This window comes from Cyprinus carpio, chromosome A15, assembly GCF_018340385.1.
Source record: "Cyprinus carpio isolate SPL01 chromosome A15, ASM1834038v1, whole genome shotgun sequence".
Taxonomy (NCBI): Eukaryota; Metazoa; Chordata; class Actinopteri; order Cypriniformes; family Cyprinidae; genus Cyprinus; species Cyprinus carpio.
In genome coordinates this window covers 5,095,726-5,107,787 of record NC_056586.1, presented here as the reverse complement: position 1 = coordinate 5,107,787, position 12,062 = coordinate 5,095,726, and the positions used below count along the sequence as shown (strand labels likewise).

Below are 12,062 nucleotides of genomic sequence, written 5' to 3'. Positions count from 1 at the left end.
ACTTCTGACATTCCGACTAAGGCCTGTAGACCAATATTGGCAGCCGCATGCACAAACCCAGGCTAAGGTCCCTCAGCCAAGAACATGGGAAAAGAGAGGCACGCATACAAAACAACTTCTAACCTCACCATATATCAACAAGCGGCCATTTACTGAGCTGCGCTCGTAGTGATAGTGTGTTTGGAGTGATTCAGTGGTAGTGACCCGCCATTATTGTGGCTAGCAAATTGTTGGGTTTCTTGTGCTGTCAAGCAGCCAAAACCTCTCTCTTTTGACAGCAAGTGTGAGAATTTAGCAGAGGATGGATTGGATGACAAAAAAATATGAGTCCTAAACTCCATGTGTTTATCATTGAAGCCTGTGTGAAAGTAAAACACATTGGGAGGCTAAATCAACGACAACAGCATGTAGCTGAGGAATGACTAACTAAATGTAACTACATTTTTGGTAGCATTATTGCATTTTAATTGGTTTCAAAACAACTATTTTTCCAAGTGTTTTTTTTTTATTTTTTATTTTTTTTTTTTGAGAGGAAAACAATACCTCAATGTGGTAATGTAATGAAAAATCTACAGTAGATATACACACATGAGAGGTTAGTCTGCAATAAAAACATACTGCACATTTCAGAACTCAAAACTAACTAAAATATGGATTATTCTTTTCTACCTTTCTGAATCATCCTGATTTGAAATCAGAAGAATCGTGACATCACGATTTCCCCTCAATGCCCTTAACATGTATCATCGTCAAATAAAATCAAGGAGGACTGTTCTCAACATCTCATGAGCAATACTGCTGCTGGCTGAAGATGTCAATGAGTCCGTCAAACTCAGGGATGCAAAGATACTGCACCTCCAAAAACTTTAGGTAGCCCTGCTAAAGATGTAAAAGAGGGAGTGGATACGGTGTGATGAAGTTACAGCAATGGGTGTTTCACTTTCATTTCTGTAAGGGGGGACTTATGAAAATTAAAAACAAATTCCAAAGAATATTCTTAGTGCAAACTGAATGTTATGTTTTCAGACACTTAATTGCATGTTATTTACAGTTGAATGAAAATGTATTATATTTCAAATTTAGTTTATGCAGTAAGCTGAACTTAAGAGCGCTTGTTTGAACCACTTAAGTAGGATTTAAGATACATCTTTCCATGCAATTTCATACTTATATTATCCTTGAAATATGATTAACGTACTGTTAAATGTACGAGCATTTCTGGTGACACTAGTCATGTCATGTAACTTCATTTATTTAAACATCTGTAATTACACATTTGTAATATTTAAGTTGCAATTTATAACAACTAATATATATTAATGTGACAACTGCTATATATTATATATATATATATATATATATATATATATATATATATATATATAACATGCTACAGTTAAAATTATAATCAAATTCTTTGCATGTGCTTTACTATGTTAACCCACATCAAAATAACTGTACTTCTTTAAAGCATAACAAAAGATTGCTAAAAAATAATTATTTAAAATGTAATTTAAGAAATGTTTTTAATTTAATATTATTACAAATAACAATTTTGTAGAAGTGTAGTTAAGTGTGTTAAGAATGTCATGAAAGTTAACTTTTGATTAATATTATATTCTACAAGTATAGTTTTTAAAAAATATACGTTTAGGATTTGAAGCACTCTACAAGTGCACATTGAGTAGAATTAAGTACACTTATTTTTTTATTTTTAAGTAACTTCCCCAGCACTTTTAGCATGCATACTGTGGGTTATCACTGCACATCTGCTGTGTCTTTACTGTGCTGAGCCAGGCTCTGATAGCCGCATGGAGAGTTCAAGGTTGCAGCAACTCTCCATATCAGTGCATGTTTGTACATGCGAGGCTGGTTGCGTGTGAGCTGCGTGTGAAGCTGCTTTCAAAAGTGTCTTTACACTGTACAGCTGAAAGAAAGACAGAGAGAGAGAGAGAGAGAGAGAGAGAGAGAGAGAGATAAAGCAAGGAAAACAGAGGTAGAGTGACAGGGAGTGGAGAAGAAGTCATGTGATCCTGCTGCAATCAATCTTCTCTGCTACAGTGACTGCCCACTTTGTAAAGCAGCTTTCCCATTCATTTTGTCCATAGCCATTAATAAAAATTAAATAAGTTCAAAGGCATGAAATTATCAGCGAGAAGTTTGATCACTGGAGAAAATTAACAGGAATTGTTCTTCTGGAACTTACTTGACAGACCAACAATCAGTGTGGACCAGATTGAATGTGATTAAAATAACGGGTAACACTTTATAATAAGGTTCCATTAGTTAATGTTAGTTAACAGGAACTATGCAAGAACAATCCTTCTATGGCATTTATTAATCTTAATTAATGTTAATTTCAACGTTTACTAATGCATTATTCAAATCAAAAGTTGTGCTTGTTAACATTAGTTAATGCACTGTGAATTAGCATGAACTAACAATGAATAACTGTATTTTCATTAACTAACATTAATAAAGATTAATAAATACTGTAATAAATGTATTGCTCATTGTTTGTTCTTGGTAATTAATACATTAACTAATGGAACCTTATTCTAAAGTGTTCCCAAATAATGACTTGGTCTGTAAGTCTGTAAACTTCATGACAAGCATAATGTAAGCATGCACATTCAGAAACAAGTGCTCATATGACACATTCATCTCTGGATTAGAGGCCTGCGGGAAGTGTGCATGTGTTTTGCAACAAAGACCCAACCACTTAAGGTACTTCCTATTTAATCACACTGGTTAGAATATATCCCACAAGGCCACAACCTTGACAGAAGCGCAGGGAATTGTCACAAACAGTCTATTAGCAGCGTGTCAGGCAAAGTTCAGAATGGCTTCATTATACTGTAGCTATAATGGAGTTTGAGGTGAAAATGACTGGTGATCTTAAAATCAGTCATTCCTATATGCAGTACATTTTTATCATTTTTATGCCACAACCATATATATATATATATATATATACACACACACACATAAAAGTTATAATAAATGTCTTCAATGACTTTTAAAATGAAAAACTTTTTTATATTTAAACAATATTTAACATGTATCTTATATTTATTTTTAATCAAAAACATTAAAGAATATTTTATTTATCTATTTTAATTAGTAATAATTTCCTAATAGTTTCCCAAGTCTCTTTCTATCCTGTGAATTATTCTCCAGGAAGTGATAACATTTTTGGTGGGAAAACAAAAGCACAAGTGTCAGTAAGTCAACAGTAACATTTAAGACATTTAGATTTAGTCATTTCCATCAGTTAAGTACAGTAGCACATCATACAAAAAACTTGTGAGAAGCCATTCCCCTTGTGGTCCCCTAAAGCATTGTCTAGGTTTTATGGGTAATTTATATTCAGTTTGTTGAATTTCTTATTTATAAAGCTTTGATGTAGAATTTTAAATGACTGTAATGTAGAATTGCAGTCATTTAAATAATTATATACCAATAATTCATATTAGTATTATGTTCTAAGTTGTAAGTAACTAAGTAGCTCCATTCTATTTCGGTCTCCTTTCTGTAGTTTCACTCTGTTTCAGCAGACTGAACGTGATGTGGAATAAAGCAGCATTCTCTCACACATTTATCTACCTGTCTATTTTCAGGATTAGAGACACCAAAGTGAGGGAAGTACGCTTTCTATGCAATACAACATGTACCTTTACGCATCATGGGTGTTTTTTTTAACAAATCAGAAAGATGTCTTATTAAAAACATTACAGTCAGTATCTGAGTAGATGTGTTGTTTGTTTATATTTAAATAAATATGGAAGGAAGAAAAATTCTCAAGGCAACACAGTTACAATGAGTAAAAAGAGGGATTTACAATTTACATCGTACAGTAATTGCAACTAGAACATTAAATATTTACAGATTCTGCTGACAAATTCCACTTCGATAGCAGAAAATTAAATATTGATAAAGTCTAAATGACGTCTGCCTAACCTTAGTGTTTAAATATTTGTGAAAACTTAATAATAGCTCTGAAATCATGAAAACCTGGTAATGATCCGCCACATTTACTGGCGATCCATTATTTGTGAATACAATTTAATCTTCTTTAACAGGCTGATCTCATTTGTATTTTCATACAAATATAGATATGTATGCATACAGTATGCACATACATTATGTGCATTTGTTAGTTTGTGAATCCTCTGAAGACAGAACTGGAATTGGAACCAAAGCACCAACGGAGGTGACCGAGTTTCACACACAAACCCACAGTGAGACTCTCATTTATCAATAAATGGAGAATTTGTCCAAGGACGACTTTTTCATAGAAAAATGTATTTATAGACAAAATCCACACTTAATCAGCATGAAATATAAGCAAGCAAGAAATATACAGTGGGTATAGAAAAGAATCACCCCCCTTTAAAAATAATCACATTTTGTTGCTTTGGAGCCTAAAATGAAGATGGGCACAGTTTGTGTTTTATCCAGCTGTATTTTATATACAGTACTTGTCAAAAGTTTGGAAACATTATGATTTTTTAATGTTTTGGTAATCAGTTATTAATAATGGTTCTTCTTACTATCACTGTTGATCAACTATCAAAAATCAACTATTAACATTATTTGCTGCTTAGTATTTTGTAGAAAGTTTTTCCCCCTTGAATGGAAGTATATCATGGTTTCTGCAAAAATATTTAGCAGCACAACTGTTTTCAGCATTGATAATAATCAGAAATGTTTCTTGAGCAGCAAATCAGCATATTAGAATGATTTCTGAAGATCATGTGACACTGAACACTGGAGTAATGATGCTGAAAATTCAGCTTTGATCACAGCAATAAATTACATTTTACAATATATTTACATAGAAAACAGTTATTTTAAACTGTAATAATATTTCAGAATTTTTACTGTATTTTTGAGCAAATAACTGCAGCCTTGTTGAGCAGAAGAGCCTTCATTAAAAACATTTAAAAATCATAATGTTTCCAGACTTTTCACAAGTACTGTAGAACTTAAGTAAGTACATAAGTACTAATATTATTTTGTAGAAAAATAATTTTCCCTTCCAGGCTTCTGTAGGCAGAAATAATCCAATCACATGCAGAGAGCAAGAGAGAGAGAGACCTACAGAAAGACTAAAGGAACCTTCAGCAATTTTATGAAAATATTTAATCGTGCCCTTGAATGCTTGCCATGCGTGAACATGCTGTTGGTATATGGCACAAGCTTCTCTTTGTTGCCGGATGTGGGAAAAACATCCAATAGATGCTAAAATAAGAACAGGAAGGAAGCAGGGGGTGGGGTGACAGCGGGGGAGGACGAGAGAGTGGGAGTGAGAGAGGAATGTTCTCTTTTCACTCCATACACGAGTCTGTACAATCACTATGAGTGGAATGTAGCATTGCAGTTATTTACTGTATGAGCAGCGGATACAGGAGTTTGAAACTTTAACAAGCTTTATGATTCATTTAGCCGCCGCTGAGCCTCAAGCAGAGACTCCCAGACTCTTCTTCTCAGACATTTAAGAGGCCTGACAGATACTAGATAGAACAAGTTCTTCTTTTTGATGAGTCAACAATTCAAACTGACACGGCGCTCCAGCCGAAGAGGCCCAGGGCAGAACACACTCGTTTATCACTGTGCACACACTTCTGCTGCTGATCTGAGAACAGCACCGACACAGACTCAAACACAATGTACCTGGACAGGTTATTAATATAGAGTGATTAGTGCTGGATGGGAAAGTGTGGAGCGAGACTACACCCTTACAACAGTTTACACTGGTGGTACCATGATAAGTGACATCAGATGCTTATCTCAAGGTATTTACATGGTACACCAAGGTACATCAAGGAATTAACATCTTACATATGCAAACACTATGGTATTACCATGGTACTTTCAGTTAGTGTTTTTTTATCAAATAGGCTAAAATAGGTTCATACAAAATAATATACCATAGTATATAGCTACTTTTGGTACTTTTTAATACAGTGAGTATAGAAAACAATCACCCAACTTTAAAATAATCACATTTTGTTGCTTTGCTCAGTTTTTGACATCACTTCCTGTTTGTTGCTGCCGCATGTTTTGAGTTTGAACTCTGTCAAGTTAATTCATCGTCTATTTTTTTAATCTTAAAATCAATTTTATACACCATAATTTTTGTTTCTATAACGTGTGATTATATATCACTAGACACACATAAACACCAACAATCAGAGCGCCTTGTTATCACTAGTTTTATTTAGATTTCATGAGTCCACTATTAGCTTATAGCCTGTTAACTTCACCAGCATGGTTACTGCTAATCTCGCTTACATTGCTAATACTCTATTCACACACATTACCACTGTTTTACTCACAGTTACTTGCTTTAATGGCGAATGTGTGTCTATCTTTGAGTGCAGGTGAGGACACGTTCGAGCTGCTGTTGGTGCAGCTCGAGATGGAGGCCATGGAGAAGCAGACCCAGCTGAGAGAGCGGAGAGCCTCACAAGTCCGGGGTAAGTATACAGCGCAATACTAACACTCCCACCATCTCTACTCCGTGTGTTTCTCTGCACAAGCCCCGTGCACCAAGGACGCGATCTTCCCAGATGTCTTTCATTCCGGCGCCGGGACACCACAGACCCTGGGTACACCCGCAGCGGAGGACGCAAGCCAGGCCCCGGTCGATGACCTCTCCCCCTCCGGTCTTCAAGATCTCTGCCTGAAACCGCTTCGCTGCCCTCCACGAGACGGAACGCAACACTGTGATCATCGGAGACTCAATCGTCTGGTACACCCATGCTATGTTAGCTGAAGGTAATGTGCACACTCACTGTTTCCCTGGTGCTCGTGTTCTCGATGTTTCTGCGCAGATACCTGCAAGCCTGAAGGGCGACGAGAGCATCGGCACGGTCGTGCTGGATGCAGGATGTAGAAAAAATCTGATCGTGATTAAACCAGAAAATTGCATAATAAATTAACAAAAACTATTTTTAAAGTTTGGGCTCATAAACATTAGATCACTCACACCCAAAGCAGTTATTGTAAATTAAATGATCACAGATAATAGTTTTGATGTACTCTGCTTGACTGAAACCTGGCTAAAACCAAATGATTATATTGGTCTAAATGAGTCTACTCCACCAAACTACTGTTATAATCATGAGCCCCGTCAGACTGGTCGTGGGGGAGGTGTTGCAACAATATATACTGATGTTCTCAATGTTATTCATAAAACAGGATACAGGCTTAACTCATTTGAAAAACTTCTGCTTAATGTTACAGTGTCAGATATGCAAAAGAAATCTATCGTATCTGTTTCTCTGGCTACTGTTTATAGACCACCAGGGCCGTATACAGATTTCCTAAAAGAATTTGCAGATTTCCTCTCAGACCTATCGGTTACTGCTGATAAAGCGCTAATTGTTGGAGATTTTAACATTCACGCTGATAATACAAATGATGCATTAGAACTTGCATTTACTGACCTAATAAACTCTTTTGGAGTCAAGCAAAAGTGCTTTACAACTATAGGACAGGAAGAGCTAAATAACCTTATCACTGCATCTAAACCAACAACATGTTTAGTAGATCTTGTACCCAGTAAATTACTGAAAGAGTTGTTTTCCCGTAGCAGAAGAACCACTTCTCAATATTATTAACTCGTAGTTATCTTTAGGTCACATCCCAAAACGATTCAAGATGGCAGTTATTAAGCATCTTATTAAGAAACCACAACTAGATCCTAGTGAACTGGCAAATTACAGAACCATTTCAAATATTCTGTCTATGTATAGATTTTAGACAATTGTGCTCCTTCCTGCAAAAAATAAAAAATAAATAATAATAATTAAAAAAAATCTCTGTAAAGAATTTCAGGCACCACCATAGCACAGAAACTGCAATAGTTAAAATTACAAATGACTTGCTTCTTGCTTCAGACCAAGGCTGCATCTCATTGCTAGTTTTACTTGATCTTAGTGCTGCATTTGACACCATAGATCATGACATACTCATAGATCGATTACAAAACTATACGGGTATAGTATATGGGGCAGGCTTTAAGATGGTTTAGATCTTACCTGTCCGATCGCTACCACTTTGTTTATTTAAACTGGGAGTCATGTCAATTATCACCAGTAAAGTATGTTGATAAAAGAGTGCAACAAGGATCTGTCCTAGGTCCTCTGCTATTTTCAATATACATGTTGCCCCTTGGTAATATTATTAGAAAATATGATGATGCTCAACTATATACTGTATCTCATCTATATACTGTATCTATATACTGTATCTCAACAAGAACTTCTAAATTATCTAAGGACCAAAAAGCAGTACACAGAATCTCGTAGATTACAAAATCTAGGTGTTATATTAGACATAAACTTGTCATATTTCCCATGTTACAAAAACAGCATTCTTCCATCTTAGAAACATTGCCAAGCCACAAAGCATGTTACCTGTTTCTGATGCAGAAAAGCTAGTTCATCCTCAATAAACAAGCTACAGGTAGTTCAAAATGCAGCAGCTAGAGTCCTTACCAGGTCAAGAAAATATGATCATATTTCCTCAATTTTACAGTCTCTGCACTGGCTACCTATTAAGTTCTGTATCAGTTACAAAATATTATTACTTACCTATAAGGCCTTTATTGGTTTAGCTCAGGGGACCTCAGATGATGCCAACCTTGAAACAACATACAGAACTACCAAATGTTGCTATAAATTTGATTGCAACAACTGTTAATAGTGTTCATCGTTTGTTTGATTACATCTTTAATTGATTTTTCTTATGATTGCCTTATGTACATTAACTGACAGTCACCACTGATAAGCTATTACTAAATATATTGTAGAAACTTAATTTTCTGTAAATTTGCTTTGCAATGACTTGTATTGTGAAAAGCACTATACTAACACTATACTACTAATTTATTTTAACTTTTTGGCATGGTACCATGGACATGGTTAATACTACAGTAAATTAATTTTCAGTAACATGGCACATCTCAAAGTATCTTAGTTTTACCATGTGTTACCGTCGGTGTACCATGGTACCATCATAGTACTTTTTATAAGAGCGGTATTAGCATAGTATTCTTTGAAAAACCTTACATACTATGGTAGCCTATACATCATTTGATATTATCACTCAGCTATAGTACCACCACAGTCTCTTCTGTAAAGGAAACATACAGCTTATATGTGAATAAAGGGAGGTTGTGAAATACAGATTTTGGTTCAGTCTGAGGAGGTGGAGAAGAGCAATGAAACAGAGAGCAGTCAGGTGCTTTCTTCAGCTGACCTGCAGTGAAACAGTGGTGGACTGTGTTTCTGAGAGGGAGACTGAGGGCACCAGGCGCCAGGGATCAGATCTGACAGGAGCCAAGACTGTCACCTCACAACACAAACACTGGTGCTGAGCCTACACATTCCACATTTCTCTTTCTTGCTCTTTAAGGTTTATTTATTTATGTATTTTTTTTGCATTTTGCATTTTGACATTATTTTGCCTCTTTTTTCACATTTGATCTGTAGGGTGAAATGTGACTTAGATATTTACCACCATTGTTTCATTTCTAAAAAACTTGCCTGAGTTCACATATTATTTAATTAAAAAAAAAAATAATAATTAATATATTAGGACATTCTTATGTGACAAGCAGTGGTTGAATGAATGTGGTTTGAGCATCCTGTCAAAAACAGGAAATAGGTTGTGCAACTTATCCAGTTAACTTAACATTATCCAGTCTTCTGATCCTTTATTTGAATTCAGTTCAAATACCATACCTGATACATGGCCAGTGAATCATATTTTATTATTGTATGATTCTGCACACAATAAATTAGTTGAATTAAGCAATAACACAAGATATCTGTGAGAATATGCCATGTAAAAAATGACAATTTTTTTTTTCTGAATTTTTTGAAGCAAATGTTAGTGCTGCTTGTCTATTTAAAAAAATAAATAATTCTAAGATGTTTGGTGTGACTGCCAGGGTATTGCTGTTAAAGATGTGCTGAGTGATTTATAGTGTGGTGCTATGCAGTTGCTAAGGTTTTCTAGCTCGCATTTCTTAGAAAAGTGACATCACACTTCTCCTGAACAAGATGCACGATTTGAGGTATCATTCATGTTCGTACCCAAAACAGCACAGGATGGGTGAGAATTTTTTTTAGAACTTTAGGGTTATTAGTTTGCTCAAATCCCAAACCCTAATCATGCAATAGTAGTAGTTAGGGCACGGCGGTATGATGGTGTATATCGAAACCGCAGAATAAAGTGTCTATCATTAGAAATTTTGCTATAACGTGTATTCTGCTGTATGCAAATATATCTGCGTAACACACTGCTTAAATGTTATATTCACCTTTGAGTGATAAGGAAACATGCATGAATGAGAATATAAAGAGTGACACACTTGATCGAGTTATTAAGTGCAATATGCAAAGAAAAAAAGCTCAGAAAGCATCCCTCTCAGACAGCATGCGATCACAAATTTGGGACATGCATGATGTTTAATAAAGTTATTAAGTGCAATAAGCAGTGAAAAAAAGCTCAATCCACTGCTCGCGCTGACTGACACACAGCCAAAGCGCGTACACTGAAAGCCCCTCTCAGACAGCATGCGATCTCCAAAACAGATCTCTTTCCTGTTTTATTGTGCTTGAATGGTCAAATATGTACACAGCAATGTTATAATGCCCAGCGTTAGTGGAGTATTCAAGTAAACACAGTTGGTTATACAGTATGTTAAATAAATGTAAAAGTTGGGTGAAAACTGGATGTGTTTCAGTATATTGGATTGGTCTTAAAGGGACATCACTATTAATGTTAATAATGTTTGACTGATACACTGAAGACTATGCAGTGCTTTATTTATACACTTTATTAAATTTTCTGTAATATTTCTTACTACACGTTAAATAAACCTAGCCTACTGTAGCTGAATAAATTGAAAAGTTTATTTCATATTTATTTGTTCTGCTGTACTTGTAATTTGCTTTTTTTTTCTTAATTTTAATAACAAAAATAAAATAAAAATAGCTATATTGAAGTATATATCGTTATTGTGAAATAAAATTTATCATACCGTGAAATAAGATGTTGGTCATATCGGCCACTTCTAGTAGTAGTGATGCCTGGCTTAGTAAACACTACCAATGAAACCCCACAGAGCTCACAGACATGAAATACATACTAGAGCTGAACTGTATACTTTATAACGATGGAAAGTTGCATGGCAAGTTTGGAAAGTAGCACAATGGTTTGACTCCATGTGATCACAATTTTCTTGTAATGTCCTTGAAATGAATTCTATAATTTATTACCACAAAGTATCAAGAGGATATCGACAGAGATGAGTGCCAAAGCAGGGTCAGAAATGCTACATCGAGCATTCTTTAGTCAGCATATCATTCTGAAGAGACCGGGAAAATGCTGTCACTGTTTAGACTTCTATGAATATGAGAAACGATGTGGAGATGCTTAAGAAAATTTTTTTTTGCCCTACACACTTCTGGCAAGCAAAAATCTTAGTTTAAACAGGGGCAACAAAGTGATATATATATATATATATATATATAATGCTAACTAGATGCAACCAACAGAACAAATAAACAAAATCTTATGAAATCCCAAATGTATTTGGCAGCAAATCAACAGATGAGAACTTTATATAAAAACAACATTGCATCGTTGTCAAAAGTTTATTCTAACATCACAGTGCATAAATATTCAGTGACGACAAACATACATGACTTTAAATTTAACGTTCTGCATTTGCAGAAAGACCTTTAATGATACTTTTATGGTGCTTTTTGGACCTCGACACTGCCAGCTTTAATCCACTTTCATTGTATGGAAAGGATCAGCACAGACATTCTGCTAAACCTCTTCTTTTTTGTTTCACATAGGAAACTGAGCAATTTGGATTTTGAACAACATTCAGGTGAGTATTTATTAATTTATTTTTAAAGGCTAATTTCCTGGATGAACTATCCCTTTAGTGCCAATGTAGGCCTTTAGTTTAAACAGATTAGCATCTCCATAGGCATACTGCTACAAGCAAAAAAACACGTTGGACTTTTTGATTC

At 35.1% G+C, this 12,062-nt stretch overlaps 1 protein-coding gene across 3 annotated transcripts in view; it reads right to left on the bottom strand.

Moving 5' to 3' along the window:
* The window catches only part of LOC109087154 (mastermind-like protein 2), a 78,216-nt gene that overhangs the window by 50,663 nt on the left and 15,491 nt on the right, over positions 1-12,062 (bottom strand). The gene's annotated exons all lie outside the window — the stretch shown is intronic.